The following is a 24,865-nucleotide window of genomic DNA, read 5'->3' as shown; positions in this document are numbered from 1 at the left end:
TCAGCAACAAAAATTTATTTTATTTTCCAATTACATCTAAGGGTAGTTTTCAACATTCATTTTCATAAGATTTAGAATTCCAAATTTTTCTCCCTCCTTCCCTCCCTTTCTTACCCCCTCCACAAGATCGCAATCAGGTTATATATGTACAATCCACAAATGTTCTTTTTATCAGTTCTTTCTATGGGGGTGCATAGTAAGCTTCCTCATTAGTTCCTTGGGATTGTCTTGGATCATTGCATTGCTGAGAGTACTTAAGTCAGTCACTATTGCTCATTGAACAATACTGCTGTCACTATGCACAATGTCCTCCCAGCTCTGCTCACTTCCGTATACATCGATGTTCATTACTCTTTCCAGGTTTTTCTGGGATCATCCTGTTTGTCATTTCATGTAGCACAAGTCCATTCCACTACAATCATATAACACAGCTTCTTCCATCATCCCTTAATTGATGGACATTCCCTTGATTCTCAGTTCTTAGCCTCCACCAAGAGTTGCTATAAATATTTTTTTGTACAATTTTTTCTCCCTTTTCTCTTTTTTCATGATTACTATTATTAACTATTTCCCTTCCATCCTGTTCCCTTCCCCATGATATTGATTCTATTATCCATCTTCTTTCATCCTATCACTCTCCTATCATCCCTCCCCCACTCTGCTCTTCCTTCTTTTGTCCCCCCACTTTTTATCCCCTTCCCCTCCTATTTTCCTGCAGGGTTGGAGAGATTACTCCACCCAATGTAACAATGTTATTTTAAACCAATATATAGGGGCAGCTAAGTTGTGCAGTGGATAAAGCACGGCCCTGGATTCAGGAGTACCTGAGTTCAAATCCCACCTCAGACACTTGACACTTACTAGTTGTGTGACCCTGGGCAAGTCACTTAACCCCCATTGCCCTGAAAAAACAAAAAACAATATATAGAATTGCAAGTGACTATTCTAGTTTCTGATAGTTTCTTTTTCCCTATTGCATACTTATTGTATTTGTACCTCTTAGGTTATGATAAATAGTGGGAGGAGTCATTGTGTCTAAATATCCCTGAATCTTGAGGCTTGGGGTCTTTGGGTCCTAGAACTAAGACCAGCTTTATGGTAAGAAAGTATCCCACTCTCAGTAAACGTACTTTCTTTTCCCTTTCTTTGTCTAACACTGCAACTTTGAAATTTTCACTACATTGGTTTTTCCCTTTTGACCTGTCTTTTCTTTCACAACATGAACAATGTGGAAATGTATGTACATCATTCCACATGTATAAGCTATATTAGATTGCTTGCCATTTTAGGAAGGGAGAAGGAAAAGGAGGGAGAGAAAAAATTGAAACTCAAAATTGTATGGGAAATAAATTTTGAAAGCTACTTTTACATGTATTTGGGGAAAAAAATAAACTATTTCCAAAATGAAATAAGCCATCTTGTAGGTGTTTCCAAAGATTCATTCTGCCTACTTTAAATTTAAAATTCTTCATTTTGACTGGGGAAATAGAATATGAATAAGTTTACATTATGCTACATGACAAAAGAACATATTTTTAGGTATATGTATCTTTCTGTTAATGCATAATTCTTTTCTTCAGGTGGAGAGACCAGTTTGGAAGAGAAGAAGATGGTTACAAAGGTGAACATTTCTGTGGAAGAATTTGGCCAGCATAGATTTGAGAGTGATGGTGCCTGTAACTTGAATTTGAAAGAAATCTGTGACTCTGAGACCAAGGTGGGTAACGGTATCTTCGAGTTTGGTGAAATTGAAAAAGAACTCATACCGTCTTCAGTCTTAAATAACAGTAAGAGAAGGACTTCATGGAATGAATGTGTTCAGGACAGTGAAGATAACAAATGGTTTCCTGAACAACTAGAACCCTTTATGGCCCAGGAGAAGTCTCTTCAAATGCAAATGTACAAAGGTAATCATCTGGAAATGGCCTTGAATTTGAAATCTGATCTCTTTGGACATCAGAAAAGTGACAGAAATGGGACGGCCTTCAGTTTGAACTCTAAGTTCATTACTCTTCAGAAAATTCACATTATAAAGGAATCTGTTGAATATAATGAATGTAACAAAACCTCATCCCATCAATCTTATCTTCCTTGCCATGCTACATTTTGCCATGGAACGAGAAGATATGTAGTTCCTAGTTGTGGAAAGGCCTTTGGTTGGAACTCAGATCTTAATAAGCATCAGAACATTCACATAGGAAAAAAGCTTTATAAATGTAATCACTGTGGAAAGACTTTCACACAGAGCTCCCATCTTGCTGTACATCAGAGAATCCACACTGGAGAGAAACCTTATGAATGTAATCAGAATGGAAAGAGTTTCACAGTGAGCTCTAGTCTTGCTAAGCATGAGAGAATGCACACTGGAAAGAAACCTTATGAATGTGATCATTGTGGAAAGGTTTTCATACATAGCTGCAATCTTGCTGTACATCAGAGAATCCACACTGGAGAGAAACCTTATAAATGTAATCACTGTGGAAAGGCTTTCACACAGAGCTCCAGTCTTGTTGCACATCAGAGAATCCACACTGGAGAGAAACCTTATAAATGTAATCACTGTGGAAAGGGTTTCACAGTGAGCTGCAGCCTTGCTGCACATCAGAGAATCCACACTGGAGAGAAACCTTATGAATGTAATCACTGTGGGAAGACTTTCACAGCGGAACCCCAACTTGTTGTACATCAGAGAATCCATACTGGAGAGAAACCTTATGAATGTAATCAGTGTGGAAAGGCTTTCAAAGTAAACTCCCATCTTGCTGTACATCAGAGAATCCACAGTGGAGAGAAACCTTATAAATGTAATCACTGTGGAAAGGCTTTCACAGAGAGCTCCAGTCTTGCCAAGCATCAGAGAATCCACACTGGAGAGAAACCTTATGAATGTATTCAATGTGGAAAGGCTTTCACAGTGAGTTCCAGTCTTGCCAAGCATCAGAGAATCCACACTAGAGAGAAACCTTTTGAATGTTCTAAGTGTGGAAAGTCTTTCACAGAAAGTTCCAGTCTTGCCAAGCATGTGAAAATGCACACCAGAAAGAAACCTTATGAATGTGATCAGTGTGGAAAGGCTTTCCCACAGAGCTCCAATCTTGCTGTACATCAGAGAATCCACACTGGAGAGAAACCTTATAAATGTAATCAGTGTGGAAAGGCTTTCACACAGAGTTCCGGTCTTGTTGTACATCAGAGAATCCACACTGGAGAGAAACCTTATGAATGTAATCAGTGTGGAAAGGGTTTCACAGTGAACTGCAGTCTTGCTGCACATCAGAGAATCCACACTGGAGAGAAACCTTATGAATGTAATGAGTGTGGAAAGACTTTCACAGCAGAATCCCAACTTGTCGTACATCAGAGAATCCATACTGGAGAGAAACCTTATGAATGTAATCAGTGTGGAAAGGCTTTCAGAGTAAACTCCCATCTTGCTGCTCATCAGAGAATCCACACTGGAGAGAAACCTTATGAATGTAATGAGTGTGGAAAGGCTTTCAGAATGAACTCCAATTTTGCTAAGCATAAGAGAATCCACACTGGAGAAAAACCTTATGAATGTAATGAGTGTGGAAAGGCTTTCAAAATGAACTCCAGTCTTGCTAAGCACAAGAGAATCCACACTGGAGAGAAACCTTATGATTGTATTCAGTGTGGAAAGACTTTCTCACAGAGCTCCAGTCTTGCTAAGCATCAGAGAATCCACACTGGAGAGAAACCTTATGAATTTTATCAGTGTGGAAAGACTTTCACAGAGAGTTCCAGTCTTGCTAAGCATGAGATAATCCATACTGGAGAGAAACCTTATTAATGTTATCAGTGTGGAAATGCTTTCAAACAAAGCTCCAATCTTGTTGCACATCAGGGAATGCACACTGCAGAAATTTTAGGAATATAATAATTGTAGTAAATTCAGGTAATAACAGTGTGGAAAGGCTTTCATAGAAAGTTCCAGTGTTGCTAAGCATGTGAGAATACACACTAGAGAGAAACATTATAAATATTATCAGTGAGGAAAGGCTTTCAAAGTGAGCTCCAATCTTGTTGCACATCAGAGAATTCACACCGGAGAAATTTTAGGAATATAATGAATGTAGTAAAATCAGGCAATATTTATATTCTGTAGAAATCTTATCACTATTATGAATTAGAAAATGCATTCAGTTGTCATTTAGAGCTTGTTCTAAATTGGGGAAATCATTTTTTTCCATTTCTTTAGAATATTATTTTCCCCCAAGGATATGTAAAAAACTATTTTAAAGTCCATTTTTAAAACTTTGTGTTTTATATGCTCAAAGGGCTATGGGACTGCGCATACCCTTTAACCCAGTATTACCACTACTAGGTCTGTATCCCAAAGAGATCACAGAAAAGGGATGTGATGGGTTAAAGTACATGTGTGTGGTCACCTGTCTCCAGTTTTGGGAAAGCTAAAAATGACAACAGTTTAACAGTTTAGGTATAGTCAGGTGTAGAATGAGATGGCATAGCCTGGCCATCCAGTGCTTTCAGGAGGAAAATTAAACCAAGAGAATCTGACCTCAATTCCTGCCAAGAGCTGTTCTCGGCCTTTCCCAAGGCAGTGTAGTACCTGGCCTTCATATGTGTCTTCCCTTTTGTGACAGTTCAGTGCCTGTTCTTGTATGTATTCCTCTGCTGGATGGATGGCATCTTGACTGCTCTGATCTGATAACTCAGAATAAAGGCAATTAATGTCTCAAATGTTAAGTTCCCATAATCCAAGTCTTATATGGATTTAACAACTGAGGATAATGATGACCGCAAAAAAGGTGAATTTGTTTTTGACTCAGAATATAATATACACTATGCAGTTATTTCAAGTAACTTTTTAAGCTTTAGCAATAATAATACTTCTAGAATTAATTTACACTTGCCATGGCAACCAATTTACTAAGGAAATACTTTATAGAATTTGATGCATCCAAGAGGCCTTTTCTCTGTTTTTGATGGCTGTTAGAGTTGTTAGTAATACCTGGAAAGGACTTTTCCAAACTGGTTGAGTCCCAATAGTTTGCTGAAAATTTTTAATATATACACTGTTTCCTGGTCTCAAATCATGTAAGGAGAAGGCCAAGGGGTCAGCCTGTCCTGTTGTTCCTGCCCCGTGGAGTTCACATAGCCAGGTTTGTAATTCCTGTATATAGGAAGTATCAGAGTTATCTCCCCCATGAGAGTATGAATGGAGTAGCACAAGAGGGCTAAAGATCTCAGGGTCTGGAAAGGTGAAGCCTTCAGATTCTACAGTCCTTTCCCCTCCCCCATACCATCAGTTCTCTGTTTCTCTCTGAAAGGATCTATAAGTGTTTTGGTTCTGCCTCTCTGCACCTCTCTGAGAAGAGTCTATATGTGTTTTTATTCTTCCCCCTGAATGGGTTTCTAAATTCACCAGTCATCATTTTTCTAAATTCCCTTTCCCTAAATCTATAGTACCACATTATGTGTCCCCATCTATTACAGTAATAGCAAAATCTAGGGGCTTGATAGCAATTCAGGGGTTGATAGTGATTCTCATCTGCCTGACCTCACTGCCTTGTGGTTTCCTGAACTGGACCTAAAATGCTCTGTCTGTTCCTTCTGTGGTAAAAAGTTTTTAACAGTTGGTTAGTGAATACAGAAAGATGCCAGTTTTTGAAGGACCACCCTTTCTGGGAGCAGACTGATGTCCGTGCATGGGCTACGCATGCCAGTCTGGCTGCTAAGCACTCCACTTCCGGAGTACGAGCTTAAAAGGCAAGGAGCGGGGGCAGCTAGGTGGCACAGTGGATAAAGCACCAGCCCTGGATTCAGGAGGACCTGAGTTCAAATCTGGCCTCAGACACTTAACACTTGCTAGCTGTGTGACCCTGGGCAAGTCACTTGACCCCAATTGCCCTGCAAAAAAAAAAAAAAAAAGGCAAGGAGAGAACAGAATTGAGATCTCTCTTTTTGGCTCTCCTTGTTCTCTGGCTGCGCTGAACACACAGAGGCTGACAGAGGTTGGACTCGGCCCGGCTTGCCATAACAGCACGTGTTTGACGTGGCTCTCCCCCACAAAGGTGGCCTTGGGTTTTTGGTGAGTTTTATACAGAATATAGACTAAGCTTAGACTTAAGACTATTTGTTTTGTATTTCTACTTTCCTATCCCTCTAATCAACATCACCTTGTAATTTCCAAACAATAAAAGCTCTAACTAGAGAGCAGAAGCTTCTTCCATTTACTAGTCTGGGAGATAAATAAGGGAAACAGTTAAAAGAGGAGGTTAATGCTCCAGTATCCAATTTTAAATCTCACACTTCCCTCTCATTTCCTTCATAAATATATGTTGCTATTTCTTTAATTCTTTCAGTACTCAGGGCATTCCAACCTGGACACTGCCTTTCAAAATGTTCCATATTTCTGGCAAGGATTGATACACAAAATGGTTAGAGATAATGTGTGCATCTCTAGAGTCTAATAGGTCTAATCTAGTGTAATGTGTGGCACTATTACACAATCTATCATAGAATCTATTAAGTCTGTCATTAGGATCCTGAACTGTACCTATAAATTTTTGCCATTATGGGTCTTACAAGCACAGGATTCCATTGCCTTCAGCAATGTTTCCCTTGCTTCCTGTAATTCATCAAAATGCTCAGGGACATTGGGGTCCCAGTTAGGGTCTTCTAAAGGCCAATGAATAGTAACTTTTTCTGATGTTTGTAAGGAGTTTGCTGCAGCTAATATATCAGCTCTTTCCCCTGGGGATAATATTGTTTCCATGAGATCAGTAACATCACCCCAAGTGGGCTGATATCCTCTGAAAATTGCTCTAAACTGGCTGATAACTGTTGTGGGATCCTCATCAAATTTAGGAACATCTCATTCCATGAACTCAAATCTTTGGGCCCAGAAGGTGTGTATTGTCTGAGCTTTACTAGAGTACCCTTTTGGTCATAGGTGAAGATCTCTTGAAGGGGAAGAATTTTGGGTTTTTCTGTCTCTTCTAAGGGTGAATTTTCTGTAGAGGAAATAGAAGTTGGGCTATTTGTCATTGTAGCCTGAGAAACAGGCTCAGTTTCAAACTCGGGCATGGATCCCCCTTCTCTTGTATCCCCTTATATCAGTTTTCTGCTCACTTTACTCCAGACTTTCCAGTAAAATAAATGTTTAGGTGGCCAGTGGCATAGGATTCCTTGCAAATGCCTTAGTGTTTGAAGAATAAATGACCCATGTTCAGGCCATTCTTCCTCTAATATGCTATGTCATATAGAACACAGTCTGATAAGATTTCCCTTGGTCATGTTTGATTTCACTGTAAGTTTTTCCTCATCTCAATCCATGAGTAGCTTTCCTAATAGGGAGTCTTGGGAAATTTCATGGTGTATGCTATTTCTTATCCTCTCCTTGATATTCAAAATGTTATTTACCACAAAACAAAAAAAGGTAAAAATAAAAATAGGAATAGAATTTTCAAATTCAAACCGACCAGGCATAAATATGATCTTATCTTCCACTTGTAAGAATAACCAGACTAGGGGGCAGTTAGTGGATAAAACACCAGCCCTGGATTCAGGAGGACCTGAGTTCAAATGTGGCCTTAGACACTTGATAGTTACTAGCTGTGTGACCCTGGACAAGTCACTTAACCTCCATTGCCCTGCCAAAATAATAATAATAACCAGACTAAAGTCCTTAGGAGGTTGAAGAAACCCATTTGAAAACTTAAAGGGACAGGCATATGGAAATAGGAGGAAATTTCTTACCCAATGTGAAGACTAGAAGATTGAGGCGTTCAGCTCTCCTAGCTGGTTCGACAAACCTTTGGTGGGTAAAACTGAATGTGGGTGGTCACCTGTCCCCAGTATGGGGAAATTTAACTAGGATAACAGTTTAACAGTTTAGGCATTAAACATTTGTTAATATATATTAGAAGTTAGTGAAGAGAGAACAATTGTCTCTGATAGAATGGGAAAAATAGGAAATCCTATCTACTCTAGAGGAGAGATAAGAATTCATACCCCTACTTGGTTCTAACAATCCCCAACAAGTTTCCAACCACCAGCTGACAAAACCACTGCCTTCCACAGTGCTTCAAGCTGATTGGTTGAGAATGCTCTCATGTTGATATGAGGTAACTTCTGGTCCCTGAACCTTAGAAAGGTCAACCCATGCTCTCTCATCAGGGGGTGTACAAAAATATGTATAGTAGCTCTCTTTGTGGTGGCAAAAAATTGAAAATCAAGGGAATGCCCATCCATTGGGGAATGGCTGAACAAGTTGTGGTTTATGAATGGATTGGAATACTATGGTGCTCTAAGAAATGGTAAACAGGCAGATTTCAGAAAAACCTGGAAAGACTTATGTGGACTGATGTCAGGAGAACCAGGAGAACATTGTACACAGTAACAGCAACAGTGTATGATGATCAACTGTGATAGACTTAGCTCTTCTCAGCAGTGCAATGATCCAAGACAATTTTAAAGAAGTCATGAAATGCAAAATGAATGATTCTGATTACACTAAATTAAAAAGGTTTTGTACAAACAGAAGCAATGCATCCAAAATTAGAAGGGATGCAGAAAGCTGGGAAATAATTTTTATGGCCAGTACTTCTGATAAATGTCTCATTTCTAAAATATATAGGGAACTAAATAAAATTTATATGAATCCAAGTCATTCCCCAATTGAGGAATGGCCAAAGGATATGAACAGGCAGTTTTCTGATGAAGAAGTCAATGCTATCTATTGCCATAAGAAAAAATGCTTTAAATCCTATTGATCAGAGAAATGCATATTAAAAGAACTTTAAGGTACCACCTGACACCTATCAGATTGGCTAATATGACAAAAAAGGAAAATAATGTTGGAGAAGCTGTGGAAAAATTGGAACACTAATGCATTGTTGGTGGAGCTGTGAACTGATCCAGCTATTCTGGAGAGCAATCTGGAATTATGCCCAAAGGTCTATAAAGCTGTGCATACCCTTTGACCCAGCAATACCCCTTTTGGGTCTTTTCCCCAAAGAGATCATAAAAAAAGGGAAAAGGACCCACATGTACAAAAATATTTATAGCTGCTCTTTTTATCGTGGCAAGGAATTGGAAATTGTGGGGCTGCCCATCAACTGGGGAATGGCTGAATAAGTTGTGGTATATGAATGTAATGCAATTCTATTGTGCTGTAAGAAACAATGAGCAGGAGGAGTTCAGAGAAACCTGGAAGGGCTTACATAAACTGATGAAGAGTGAAATGAGCAGAACTAGAAGAACATTGTACACAGTATCATTAACATTGTGTGTTGAACTACTGTGATGGACTAGATTCTTCTCACCAATGCAGTGGTACAGAAGAGTTCCAGGGGACCCGTGATGGAAGGGGATCTCCAAATCCAGAAAAAAAAAAAAGAACTGTGGAGTAGAGATGCTGACTGAACCATACTATTTCTTTTGCTTTGGGTGCTGTTGTTTTTCTATTTTGAGGTTTTTCCTCATTGCTCTGATTCTCCTCTTATGCCATGACTAATGCAGAAATATGTTTAATGTTATTATATGTATATATGTGTCTGTGTGTGTGTGTGTGTGTGTGTGTGTGTGTGTGTGTGTATAAAACCTGTATCAGATTACCTGCTGTCTAGGGAAGGGGGGAGGGAGGGGACAGAGGGAGAAAAATCTGAAATTGGAAAGCTTGTATAAACAAATGTTGAGAACTATTTTTATATGTAACTGGAAAAAAATACATTTTTTCAGAAAAAAATTTTTTTTAAATTATCAGGAAAAATAAAAGAAGTCATGATAGGAAATGTTCTTCACATCTAGAACAACAACAAGAAAAACAAAACCCTGTAGATTCTGAATGCAGGTTGAACCACACTCTGCTTATTGCGTTTTGGGTTTTTTTTTTAGGTTTTTACCTTGTGTTCTGATTCTTCTTTTACAATATGACTAATGGGGGGGCAGAGCCAAGATGGTGAAGAGGAAGCAGCAAGCTGCCTGAGCTCTCTTTCTGTTCCCTCAAAAAGAACATTGAATCAAGCCTCTGGACGGATTCTGAAACTTCAGAACCTGCAAAGGGACAGAGAGACACAGTCCTCCAACCAGAGATAATTTAGAAGACTTCAGGAAAAGGTCGGTCTGACTCAGGCAAAAGGGAGGCCCAGCACAGGGCAGCAACCCAGCACCAAGGGGGTTGGGGTAAGTCAGCAGGAGCTGTGGGCCACAGCCAAACAACTGAGGCCCCTGGAACCTGGTTCAAAAATCTGGTGGCCAAGAAGGACAGTGGAAAAACCTACCTGCACCGGCCAGGAGGGCCATGAACGGGTCAGGCGGGAATGGACGCCAGGATCGGGCGCCTGGCTGGCCAAGCGCACTCAGACAGGAAGTGCAGGGCGGGGGATCTCCACACACCATAAAGGCCTCAGAGTAAAAAGCCGGTCACACAGCACCTATACCCCTGCACAAGAAGCCCAAAACAGGGACCCTGGTGCCCCCAGAGCAGACCTCAACTTAAAAAATAAATAAGCTGCAATAATGAATAAGAAGCAAAAAAGAGCCCTCTCCATTGAGAGCTTCTGTATCAATAGGGAAGAAGCCAACACAAACTCAGATGAGGACAATAGCCTCAAATTGCCTACATCTGAAGCCTCACGAGGGAAGGTGAATTGGTCTCAAGAACAAAAAGCCTTCCTGGAAGAGCTCAAAAAGGATTTAAAAAATCAATTGCAAGAGGTAGAAGAAAACATGGAGAGAGAAATGAAAGCAAGACAAGAAAACTATGAAAAAAGAATCAGCAGCTTGGAAAAGGAAGCACATAATTTCACTGAAGAAAACAATGCCTTAAAAAATTCATTTGGCCAAATGGAAAAAATGGTGCATAATCTCATTGAAGAAAACACTGCCTTAAAAAATTCACTTGGCCAAATGGAAAAAAAGGTGCATAATCTCACTGAAGAAAACAATACCTTAAAAAATTCATCTGGCCAAATGGGAAAAAAGGTACATAATCTCATTGAAGAAAACACTGCCTTAAAAAATACACTTGGCCAAATGGAAAAAAAGGTGCATAATCTCACTGAAGAAAACAGTGCCTTAAAAATTAAAATGGGACAGTTGGAAGATAAGGAATCCATGAGACACCAGGAATCAGTCAAGCAGAATCAAAAGAATGAAAAACAGAAGAAAATGTGAAATACCTCATTGGAAAGACAACTGATCTGGAAAACAGATCGAGGAGAGACAATTTGAGAATCATTGGACTGCCTGAAAGCCATGACCAGAAAAAGAATCTAGACACCATATTCCAGGAAATTATTAAGGAGAACTGCCCTGATATCATAGAATCAGAGGATAAAATCATCATTGAAAGAATCCACCGATCACCTCCTGAAAGAGACCCCAAAAGGAAAACTCCAAGGAATATTGTAGCCAAATTCCAGAATTATCAGGTGAAGGAGAAAATACTCCAAGCAGCCAGAAAGAAGCAATTTAAATATCATGGAGCCACAGTCAGGATTGCTCAGGACCTGGCAGCTTCAACATTAAAGGACCGCAAGGCTTGGAATATGATATTCCGGAAGGCAAAGGAGCTTGGATTGCAGCCAAGAATCTATTACCCAGCAAAAATGTGCATTTTCTTTCAGGGGAAAAGATGGACATTTAATGACATTGGGGACTTTCAATCTTTCTTGGTGAAAAGACCAGAACTGAATAGAAAATTTGATCTTAACATACAAGACTCAAGAGAAGTTTAAAAAGGTAAACTGAGGGGGAAAAAGTTACTCAATTAGGGTAAACTGTTTATATCCCTACACAGGAAGATAATACTTATAACTCTTAAGAACTGTAAACGTACTTGGGCAGAGAGAAGGACTTTACACAGAGGGTATAAATATAAATTGTCTTTGATGTGATGATACAAAAAAGAATTAAGGGGTTAGAAAGGGAGTGTATGGGGAGGAGAGGAAAGGGGAGGTGGAATGAGATGAATTATATCATATGAAGAGGTGGAAAAAAACCCTATTACAATAGAGGGAAAGAAAGGAGGGGTGAACATTGTTTCAACCCTATTCTCATTAGATTTGATTCAAAGAGGGAATAACATATACGTTCATTGGGATAAAGAAACTTAACTCATTCTTTAGGGAAGCAAAAGGGGAAGGGAAAGGGTGGGGGACTGATAGAAGGGAGGACAAAAGCAAGGGAGAAAAGGGTAGAGAAAAGAGAGGGGGGGTGATAAAAAGGGAGGGCAGATAGGGGGAGGCAGGGGTACGAAGTAAAATGTCGGTGAGGAGGAATAGGGTGAAAGAAGGGGGAAAAGTACAAAGGGGGTAAATAGAATGGAGGGGAATAGACAGTCAGTAATAATAACTGTGAATGTGAATGGGATGAACTCTGCTATAAAACAGAAGCGAATTGCAGAGTAGATTAAAAACCAGAATCCTACAATATGCTGTTTACAAGAAACACATTTGAAGCAGAGAGATACACACAGAGTAAAGGTAAAAGGCTGGAGCAGAATATATTATGCCTCAGCTAAAGTCAAAAAAGCAGGGGTAGCAATCCTTATCTCAGACAAAGTGCAGACAAAAATAGATCTCATTAAAAGAGATAAGGAAGGAAATTACATCTTGTTTAAAGGTACTATAGATAATGAAGTAATATCGATATTAAATATGTATGTGCCAAGTGGTATAGCATCCAAGTTCTTAGAGGAGAAGTTAAATGAGTTACAAGAGGAATTAGACAGTAATACTATACTAGTGGGGGATCTGAATCTCCCCCTCTCAGAATTAGATAAATCTAGCCAAAAAATAAATAAGAAAGAAGTGAAAGAGGTGAATAGATTACTAGAAAAGTTAGACATGATAGATGTCTGGAGAAAATTGAATGGGGACAGAAAGGAATATACCTTTTTCTCAGCAGTACATGGCACATTTTCAAAAATTGACCATGTATTAGGGCACAAAAACATCACAGTCAAATGTAGAAAGGCAGAAATAGTAAATGCATCCTTCTCAGGTCATGATGCAATAAAAATTACATGTAAGAAAGAGCCAGGGAAAAGTAGAATGAAAATCAATTGGAAACTAAATAATTTCATTCTAAAGAATGAATGGGCCAAACAAGAAATCATAGAAACAATCAATAACTTTATCCAAGAGAATGACAATAATGAGACAACATACCAAAATCTATGGGATGCAGCCAAAGCAGTGCTTAGGGGAAATTTTATAGCTCTAAACGTTTACATGAATAAAAAAGAGAAAGAGGAGATTAATGAATTGGGCATACAACTTAAAAAGCTAGAAAAAGAACAAATTAGAAATCCCCAATTAGATACTAAATTAGAGATCCTGAAAATCAAAGGAGAAATTAATAAGATTGAAAGCAAAAAAAACTATAGAATTAATCAATAAAACTAAGAGCTGGTTTTATGAAAAAAACAATAAAATAGATAAAATATTGGTTAATTTGATTAAAAAAAAGAAAGAAGAAAACCAGATTACCAGTATCAAAAACGAAAAAGGTGATGTTACCACCAATGAAGTGGAAATTAAATCAATAACTAGGAATTATTTTTCCCAACTGTATGCCAATAAATTTGACAATCTAAATGAAATGGATGAATATTTACAAAAACACAAACTGCCCAGATTAACTGAAGAGGAAATAAAATCCTTAAATAAACCCATATTAGAAAAAGAAATCGAACAAGCCATTAATGAACTCCCTAAGAAAAAATCCCCAGGGCCAGATGGGTTTACAGGTGAATTTTACCAAACATTTAAAGAACAATTAATTCCAATATTATACAAATTATTTGGAAAAATGTAGAAGAAGGTGAAGAAGGAGTTCTACCAAATTTGTTTTATGACACAAATATGGTGGTGATACCAAAACCAGGCAAAGCAAAAACAGAGAAAGAAAATTATAGACCAATTTCCCTAATGAATATTGATGCTAAAATCTTAAATAAGATATTAGCAAGGAGATTACAGCAAGTGATCACCAGGATAATACACTATGACCAGGTGGGATTTATACCAGGAATGTAGGGCTGGTTCAACATTAGGAAAACTATTAACATAATCAACCACATCAATAAGAAAACCAACCAAAATCATATGATTGTCTCAATAGATGCAGAGAAAGCTTTTGACAAAGTACAGCACCCATTCCTAATAAAAACACTGGAGAGTTTAGGAATAGGTGGAGCTTTCCTTAGAATAATAAACAGTATCTACCTAAAGCCATCAGCAAGTATTATATGCAATGAAGATAAATTAGAGGCCTTCCCAATAAGATCAGGGGTGAAACAGGGATGTCCATTATCACCCCTATTATTTAATATTGTCCTAGAAATGTTAGCTTTAGCAATCAGAGAAGAGAAAGGAATTAAAGGAATTAGAATAGGCAAGGAGGAAACAAAACTATCACTCTTTGCAGATGATATGATGGTATACTTAAAGAATCCTAGAGAATCAGCTCAAAAATTACTTGAAACAATTAACAACTTTAGCAAAGTAGCAGGATATAAAATAAATCCACAGAAATCATCAGCATTTCTATACATGACCAACAAAGCCCAGCAGCAAGAGATAGAAAGAGAAATTCCATTTAAAGTAATGGTAGATAATATAAAATACTTGGGAGTCTACTTGCCAAGACAAACCCAGGAACTCTATGAACACAACTACCAAACACTCTTCTCACAAATCAAATCAGATCTAAATAATTGGAAAGATATTAATTGCTCATGGATAGGCAGAGCTAATATAATAAAAATGACAATACTGCCTAAATTAATTTACTTATTCAGTGCCATACCAATCAGACTACCTAAAAATTATTTTATACAGCTAGAAAAAATAATAACAAAATTCATCTGGAAAAACAAAAAATCAAGAATATCCAGGGAAATAATGAAAAAAAATTCACAGGAAGGTGGGTTAGTGGTACCAAACCTGGAGCTCTACTATAAAGCGGCAGTCATCAAAACTATCTGGTACTGGCTAAAAAATAGAGTGGTAGATCAATGGAATAGGCTAGGCTCTTCTTTTTTTAAATCAAATTTACCAATGGTTTACCTATTTTATTGGTTTTCTCATAAAACCAGCTCTTAGTTTTGATTAATCCTATAGTTTTCTTCCTTTCAATTTTATTAATTTCTCCTTTAATTTTCAGAATTTCTAAATTAGTATTTATTTAGGGATTTTTAATTTGTGCTTTTTCTAGCTTTTCATGTTGCATGCCCAATTCATTGATCTCCTCTTTCTCTTTGTTATTGATGTAAGCATTTAGAGATATAAAATTTCCCCTAAGCACTGCTTTGGCTGCATCTCATAGATTTTGGTATGTTGTCTCATTATTGTCATTGTCTTGGATAAGGTTATTGTTTGTTTCTATAATTTGTTGTTTGGTCCATTCAATACATATTTCTGCATTAGTCATGTTATAAAAGAAGAATCAGAGTAAAAAGGAAAAACCTCAAAAAACAAAGAAAACAGCACCAAAGACAAAAGAAATAGTATGGTCCAATCAGCATCCATATTCCACAGTTCCTTTTTTTTTTTCCTGGATTTGGAGAGCATTTTTCCATCATGAGTCCTTTGGAACTTTCTTGTACTGTTGGATTGGTGAGAAGAATCTAGTCTATCACAGTTAATCAACACATAATGTTGATGATACTGTGTATAATGTTCTTCTGGTTCTGCTCATTTCACTCATCATCAGTTCATGCAAGTCCTTCCAGTTTTCTCTGAACTCCTTCTGCTCATCATTTCTTACAGCATAATAGAATTCCATTACATTCATATACCACAACTTGTTCAGCCATTCCCCAATTGATGGGAAGTCCCTTGATTTCCAGACTTTTGCTACCACAAAAAGAGCAGTTATAAATATTTTTGTACATGTGGGTCCTTTTCCCTTTTCCATGATCTCCCTGGGAAAAAGACCCAGTAGTGGTATTGCTGGGTACAAGGGTCTGCACAGCTTTATAGCCCTGTGGGCATAGTTCCAAACTGCTCTCCAAAGTGGTTGGATCAGTTCACAGCTCCACAACAATGCATTAGTGTTCCAATTTTTCCACAGCTTCTCCAACATTCATTATTTTCCTTTTTTGTCATATTAGCCAATCTGATAGGTGTCAGGTGGTACCTCAGAGTTGTTTTAATTTGCATTTCTCTAATCAATAGTGATTTAGAGCACTTTTTCATATGGCAATAGATAGCTTTGATTTCTTCATCAGAAATCTGCCTGTTCATATCCTTTGACCATTTCTCAATTGGGGAATGACTTGGATTCTTATAAATGTGATTTAATTCCTGATATATTTTAGAAATGAGGCCTTTATCAGAGGTACTGGCTATAAAAATTGTTTCCCAGCTTTCTGCCTCCCTTCTAATTTTGGATGCCTTGCTTTACAATCACTTTAAATGGAATTTCTCTATCTCTTGGTGCTGAACTTTGTTCGTCATGTTGGCTGATGATTTGTTTTATATTCTGCTACTTTGCTAAAGTTGTTCATTGTTTCAAGTAGTTTTTTAGTTGATTCTCTAGAATTCTCTATGTATAACATCATGTCATCTGCAAATAGTGATAGTTTTGTTTCCTCTTTGTCTATTCTAATTCCTTTTTCTTCTCTTATTGCTAAAGATAACATTTATAGTACAATGTTGAATAATAGAGGTGATAATGAACATCCCTGCTTCACCCCTATTCTTATTGGTAATACCTCTAACTTATCCCCCTTACATATAATGTTTGCTGATGGTTTTAGGTGGATACTGCTTATCCGTTTTGTTTTGTTTTGTGAGGCAATTGGGGTCAAGTGACTTGCCCAGGGCACACAGCTAGTACGTGTCAAGTGTCTGCGGTCAAATTTGAACTCAGGTCCTCCTGATTCCAGGGCTGGTGCTCTATCCACTGTGCCACCTAGCTGCCCCTCTGCTTATCCTTTCAAGGAAAGCTCCATCTATTGCTATGGTCTCTAGTGTTTTTCATAGGAATGAGTGCTGTACTTTGTCAGAAAACTTTTCTGCATCTACTGAGATAATCATATGATTTGGGTAAATTTTGTTATTGATGTGATTGATTACATTAATAGGTTTCCTAATGTTGAACCAGCCCTGCATTCCTGGTAGAAATTCCACCTGTTCATACTGTATTATCCTGGTGATAAAATGCTCTCATCTCTGCTAATGTTTTATTTAAGAGTTTTGTATCGATATTCATCAGGGAAATTGGTCTATACTTTTCTTTGTTTTGGCTCTTCCTGGTATAGGTATCAACACCATAATTCTGTCATAAAAGGAACTCCATCTATTTTTCCAAAAAAATTATATAATATATTAATATATAATATATAATTAATATATAATATATAATTAATATATATAAATTTATATAATATTGTTATATAATGATATAATATTAGTTGTTCTTTAAAAGTTTGCTAGAATTCCCTTGTACACCCCTCTGGCCCTGGAGATTTTTTCTTAGGGAGTTGATTGATGGCTTGGTCAATTTCTTTTTCTAAATTGGAGCTATTCAGATCTTTTATTTCCTCTTCTGTTCATCCGGGCGATTTAGATTTTTGTAAATTTTCATCCATTTCATTTAGAGTGTCAAATTTATTGGCATACAGTTGGGCAAAATAGCTTCTAATTATTGTTTAATTTCCAGCTGCTGCAGCACATTTAGAGATGAATACCAGCAGATGTTTAAGGGTTCTCTGACTTTGTTTTTTCCCTCTTGAAGGAGAGAGCAAGGACATAAGTCCCAAATTGGTGGTGACTGACCACTTCCTTGACAAAGTACACACAGGCTTATCTAACAAGCAGACAACTTCCATGGTTGCTAAAATATCTTAGGAGAAGTATCCCTCAATATTTTAAACAGTATTTTTTAAAAATAATTTTTAAAGTATTTAAACCTCTTTCCATTAGACCAAAGCAGAGTCCCTGAAATTCTGACATATGAAACAATGTTAGCCTTGGTTAGCATTGAGAAGGCTAGAACAACACTTTAATCCAGGGACCCACAAGCTCAATGTTTCACCCACATCCTGCTGAACACATGACAAGCAGGTTGTAACCTGTAACAATCAGATACACTGAGAAGAGAACAACGGCAGAAGACCAAACACAGCTTTCCTGGCAAATGCATACACCTTCACCCAGAATCACACCCCTGGCTTTATACCCAACTTCCTGGTGTTCAGGCAGCAGCCACACATACTTGGTGATGTCTAAGTCTCTAAAGAGGCAGCGAACAGCTGAAGGATGCTTACCCCCATCCCAACTGCAACCCATAAAACTCTAAATGAAACAATGCTAGGATGCCCAAATAGGCTGTCATGACTTGGAATGTGTGAGGGCCTAAAATTCTCGTACATATGCTGAGAAACAAAAATAATAAATGCATCCTTTACTGAACACAACACAATAAAATTACAATCAAATTTCCTTAACATATAACTTAAGGCATGTAACATATCCCTTCGGGTAAGGAGGAATTTCATATTACTTTGCTTTCTTCTCCATTGTCTCTGATACTTCACTCACAGAACACATACCTTCTCCCTGAGCTTATGGGGAGAAACATTTCATAGTAAGACCTTTATTCAACTTTTAATATTCTAACATGGTTCTCACTTTAAATGTAAAATGCTTTTCTCAATATTCCATTGGGCTTTTGTTGGATATGGTTTCAAGTCTTGTTGCTGACTCTCATAAATATATGAGTTCTGGGCAAATGCCTTCTGTGCTTCAGTTTCTTCCTCTAAGTTGATCAGGGTTGGAGGTGAATTCTGAAGTCTTTTTCATCTCTAAATCATGTGACTTTTGATGGCTTAGGAGTTGGTGACATTCAAAGATGTGGCTGTGGATTTCACCCAGGAGGAGTGGCGCCTCTTGGATCATTCTCAGAGAGAGCTGTACAAGGAGGTCATGCTGGGGCCTGTCCAGAACCTGCTTTCTGTGGGTAAGGACCTTTGCCTCTGGTGACTCTGAGCTACTGACATGGCAGCTCCCTGCTCCTCATCCTGCCAGGCCTAGCAAGTTTATCCTGATTCTTCTTTCTTTGTTCCCTCAAATTCCAGTCCAGATGTTGGGAAAGGAAGGGAATGGAATAAGCATTCATACATGCCTGCTTTATATCTAGCACTGGGCAAAGTGTATTATCCTCATTGTCATTTGACCTTTGCAACAACATCCCTATGAGTTTGGTAGTATTATCATCCCCATTTCATAGGTGAGGTAACAGGCAAACAGGCTACACACCTTGTCCAGGGGGACACAACTATCATCTGTCTGACACTGGTTTGAAATGGTCTTAGTGACTCTAGGCCCTGGGCTGTTACCACTGTACTACCACAGCCTCCAATTTCTAGATGATTGAAGCTAGGCAATGTTCCCATCCTTCTAGGAAAGAGGTGAATAAAGGGGAAGTTTTCTGATACCAAATGGCCTGTGTGATCTCAGGCTGCCTCCAAAGATCCCAGCAATCAATGCCTTGGGAACCATCCTGTCCTCTTTGCTTGCACGTCTTCTTTCCCTAAAGAGGACTAAAGTGTACATTTCTATTTTCCTCCCTTCCTTTTCCTATATTCCTAGGACTGCCAGTTTCTAGAGAAGATTTGAGTTATTATCCTTTCCAGGAAGGGGAATCACCAGGGATGGTAGAGCACAAAGGTCCAAGGAACTCCTGTCTAGGTGAGTGACATAAAAGCAGGTATATGAGGGCTGTTATTATAAGAGGTCTCCTAAGTGTTGTGGTGAAGGGAGTGCTAGACTTGTGAGCAGGAAGGGCTTACTTGGAATTGACTTTTAGACACATTTCAGCATTGGGATCCTATGCAAGTAACTGAATCTAACAGCCCCAATTTCCTCAAACAGGGGAGCAAGCAACTCCTTAGCCTTTCAGTTTCCTTCATGGCATTTAAAATTATATGAGAGGGGGGGCAGCTAGGTGGCGCAGTGGATAGAGCACCGGCCCTGGAGTCAGGAGTACCTGAGTTCAAATCCGGCCTCGGACACTTAACACTTACTGGCTGTGTGACCCTGGGCAAGTCACTTAACCCCAATTGCCTCACTTAAAAAAAAAAAAATTATATGAGAGGGGCAGCTAGATGGCGCAGTGGATAGAGCACTGGCCCTGGAGTCAGGAGGTCCTGAGTTCAAATGTGGCCTCAGACACTTAACACTTACTAGCTGTGTGACCCTGGGCAAATCACTTAACCCCAATTGCCCTGCAAAAAGAAAGAAAAGAAAAAAAGAAAATTATGTGGGAGTGACCTATTTCTGTCCAAAGTTGTAGAGTAACTTAGCTGGGGTTTCTAACATATTGCTACTTAGAAATTAGAGGCTATAGCACCAATTTGGGGCCTTAAGCATTTATTAAAGCATATTAAACACTAGTAAAAGTAGAGCACATGGCCCCAAAAGTTCAGAGGGGAGAGGGATAGTGGGCCACGTGGCTGCTCCTTCAGAGTCCCAAGGCCAAGAGAGAGAGTCCAGGAGCAAAAACTCCTTGAGGTAAGGAGGAGAGGCAGACCTTACACAGTGCTTCAAGCTAATTGGCTAGCATCATTCAAATCTATTGGTTCATTGGACTTGTGGGTGGTTTGGAGCAGTATGTGCTGACATCAGAGCCCAGAGGACAGACTCTCTGGGGGTCAAGGCTTTTCAGGTATGTGTGGATTTAACTTCTATTATATGTATTCACAGTCCAAGGTCCAACTACGTTACCTTTGAAATTCTCCTGACTCTGGGCTGGCCTTAAGAAAGGTCAAGCAAGGCTCTCTGGGTCCCCTATAAGCCTGATATTTTCTCACATCTTGTAGTTATAAGATTTTGAGGGTATAAGAAGTCATCATTTTGAACTTTGGGGCATGAAACTCCACTGAAAGCATCTCAAATAGGCTAAGTGTATTCATTCTGAATTCTTTCCTAGTCTTTATTCCAGTCAATAAACATTTATTAAGCACCTACTATGTTCCAGACTCTGCTAAATACTAGGAACACAAAGAATGGCAAAAGATAAGCCTTGCTCTCAAGGAGTTCAGTCTTTTTTTAAAATAACATCATTTTATGGCTAATTATTATGGTTGGAAATCACTGCACAATGAAATATATTAATGCCTCAAACATGTATTTACTTGTTCCAGCAGAGAAATATATGTTCAAACAAGATATAGAGAAAATTATGAAAAGGAAGATGGAAGACTTTGATTACATTAAATTAAGAAGCTTTTGTACAAACAAAAGCAAGGCAGCCAAAATTAAAAGGGAGGCAGAAAGCTGGGAAACAATTTTTACAGCCTGCATTTCTGATAAAGGCCTCATTTCTAAAATACATAGGGAGCTAACTCAAATTTATAAGAATCCAAGTCATTTCCAAATTGAGAAATTGTCAAAGGATATGAACAAGCAGTTTTCTGATGAAGAAGTCAAAGCTATCTATTGCCATAAGAAAAAATGCTTTAAATCACTATTGATCAGAGAAATGCATATTAAAACCACCTGACACCTATCAGATTGGCTAATATGATGAAAAAGGAAAATAATAAATGTTGGAGAAGCTGTGAAAAAATTGGAACACTAATGCATTGTTGGTGGAGCTGTCAAATGATCCAACCATTCTGGAGAGCAATTTGAATCTATGGCCAAAAGGCTATGGGACTTTTCATACCCTTTGACCCAGTGGTACCACTGCTAGGTCTGTATCCCAAAGAGACCATAGAAAAGGGAAAAGGACCCACATGTACAAAAATATTTATAGCAGCTCTCTTTGTGGTGGCAAAGAATTGCAAATCGAGGGAATTCCCATCAATAGGGGAATGGCTAAACAAATTGTGGTATATGAATGTAATGGAATACTATTGTGTTGTAAGAAATGATGAGCAGGAGTAGTTCAGCAAAACCTGGAAGGACCAATATGAACTGATGCTGACTCAGAGGAGCAGAGGACTTTCTGAATCCATCTTGCTTGTGATTCCTTATAGCTTAATAATGTTCCATTACAATCATCTACCACAGGTTGTGTAGCCACGCCCCAATTGATGGGCATCCCTTTGATTTTCTTAGCCACTACAAAAGGAGCTGTTATCAATATTTTTTCCTTTTTGGGGATGTCTTGGGATATAACCCTAGCAGCAGTACTGCTGCATCAAAGGGTATGCAGAGTTTCATAATCCTTTGGACTTAGTTCCAAATCATTCTCCAGAATGGTTGGATCAATTCACAACTCCACCAAGAGTTTAGTAGTTTCCCATTAGTGTGAGGTGCTACCTCAGGGTTATTTAAATTTATATTTCCCTGGTCCATAGTGATTTAGAACATTTTTTTCATATGACTATGGATAGTGTTAATTTCTTTGTCTGAAAACTGTCTGTTCATATTCATTGACTATTTACCTATTGGGGAATGATTTCTATTTTTATTAATTTCACTCACTTCTCTGTATATTGGAGAAATGTGGCCTTTGCCAGAGATACATGTTTCAAAAATTCTTTCACAGCTTTCTGCTTTCCTTATAGTTTTGGTTCAATTGGTGTTGTTTCTGCAAAAGCTTTTTAAATTTATATAATAAAAAGTACCTATTTTACATTTTGTAAAGCTTTCCATGTCTTCTTTGTTCCTAAATTCTTCCCCTGTTCCATGCTATTTTAATTTCCTTAAGGTATCACCCTTTATGACCTTATTTTAAACACAGTGTGAGATGTTGTTCTGTACCTAGTTTCTGCCATTCTCTTTTCCAATTTTCCCAGCAGTTTTTGTCAGATAATGAGTATTTGTTAAGAAAGCTTGGATCTTTGGCTTTGTCATATACTAGGTTAGTGTAATCAATTACTATTGTAATGATTTGAATGATGCCACCTGCTGGAGACTTACTGTAGAAAAACTCCACCATGAGGTGAAGGTCTCTGAGGGCAAGACCATGGGCCTTTTCTTTGGCGTCAGGAAGTGATGTTTGCTTGTGGGAGGAAGAAGGGGGAGCCTAGCGCTCTGCCTCTCGCTCTTTCATGTGGACTCTGGTAGAGAAGGGAGCTACAAATGCTCTCTCCCTTGAATAGATAGAGAAATTGGGGGCAGCTAGATGGCGTAGTAGCAAAGCACCAGCCCTGGATTCAGGAGTACCTGAGTTCAAATCCGGCCTCAGACACTTGACACTTACTAGCTGTGTGACCCTGGGCAAGTCATTTAACCCTCATTGCCCTGCAAAAAAAAAAAAAAAAAAGAAGAGGAATGTAGGCCTCTCTCTCTCTTTACAAAATTCTTATTCTCCTTAATAAATGCTTAAAAGTCTAACTCTTGCTAAAGTTTATAATTTATTGGCGACCACTCATTGGATATTTTGGACAGTATAGCTAGAATTTTAGCCCTTACACTATACTGTAATATGTAGCTATTCTTTTCCACTGGTCTACTACTCTATTTCTTTGCCAGTACCAGATTGTTTTGCATGAAATAATTTTTAGCTAAAAATCCCTTGGACTTCATCATCCCACTAAATGGGATGTGGTACCAGAGGACCATTAGAAAATCCTGCTGTTACCTTCCTACTAGAAAGATGTTGGATTCAAGATATAAGTTGAAACATAATATAAAGATAATTTAAGAATTCTTGGATAACCTGAAAGCCAGGATCAGAAAAAGAGCCTGCACAGCATGTTTTAAGATATTATCAAGGAAAACTACCATGATAACCTAGAACCATAGGCCAAAATCTTCATAAAAAGAATCACTAGATCACCTCCTGAAAGAGATTTGAAAATGAAAACTCCAAGGAATATTTTAGTCAAATTCCAGAACTATCAAGTCAAGTAGAAAATACTGCAGACAGCCAGAATGAAACAATTCAAATACCACCTGGCTACAATCAGTATTACCATGGATTTAAGAGCTTTTACATTAAAAAAACAAAGGAAAAATAGGTGAAGTTTTCCTAAGAAATTCCTTTTATAACACAAACATGGTGTTGACTCCTAAATGAAGAGCCAAAACAGAAAGAAAAATGTAGATAAGTTTCACCAATGAACATTAAAGTAAATTTATAAAATAAAATATTAGCAAAGAGATTATAGAAATATATCAGTTTTTTTCTTGGATTTGGAGATCCTCTTCTATCATGAGTTCCCTGGAACTCTTCTGTACCATTGCATTGGTGAGAAGAATATAGTCCATCACAGTAGGTCAACACTCAATGTTGATGATACTGTGTACAATGTTCTTCTGGTTCTGCTCATCTCACTCATCATCAGCTCACACAAGACCCTCCAGGTTTCTCTGAACTCCTCCTGCTCATCATTTCTTACAGAACAATATTATTCCACTGTATTCATATACCACAACTTGTCCAGCCATTCCCCAATTGATGGGCACCCCCCTCAACTTCCAATTCCTTGCTATCACGTAAAGAGCAGCTTTATCGCCCTTTGGGCATAATTCCAAATTGCTCTCCAGAATGGTTGGATCAGTTCACAGCTCCACCAACAATGCGTTAGTGTTCCAATTTTCCCACAGCTTCTCCAACATTTATTATTTTCCTTTTTTGTAATTTTAGCCAATCTGATAGGTGTCAGGTGGTACCTCAGAGTTGTTTTAATTTGGGATGCAAACATTTTAACTTTAGTGACTAACATTTTTACCCCCTTTTTATCTTTTCATTTATCTCTTGAGCCTATTGATCAGATCTCAAGGTCTTAGAGGCCCCTTTCTCTCTCTCTCTAGAGCTGGAAAAGAAGAGGAAGCAACTATCTCCCTGCTAAATATAGGCACATCTTCTTGAAAGTTGCCTCATACTAGGGTCTGCACAAAGATATTACACAGAAATGACAGAATGTTCGCTGAAACAGGAAATTTAGGATAAGTTGCAAAATAACCTA

General features: G+C 38.2%; 1 protein-coding gene and 1 pseudogene across 1 annotated transcript in view; both read left to right on the top strand.

The window, feature by feature from the left end:
• LOC122746599 overlaps nt 1-4,781 on the top strand; it is a 28,652-nt pseudogene extending 23,871 nt beyond the window's left edge.
• Nucleotides 1-24,865, top strand: part of LOC122746591 (zinc finger protein 850-like) — a 125,956-nt gene that overhangs the window by 23,512 nt on the left and 77,579 nt on the right. The window lies entirely within an intron of this gene.

This window comes from Dromiciops gliroides, chromosome 3 (genome assembly GCF_019393635.1).
Source record: "Dromiciops gliroides isolate mDroGli1 chromosome 3, mDroGli1.pri, whole genome shotgun sequence".
NCBI lineage: Eukaryota > Metazoa > Chordata > Mammalia > Microbiotheria > Microbiotheriidae > Dromiciops > Dromiciops gliroides.
The sequence above is the reverse complement of the archived record's forward strand: the minus strand, read 5'-3'. Positions and strand labels throughout refer to the sequence as shown.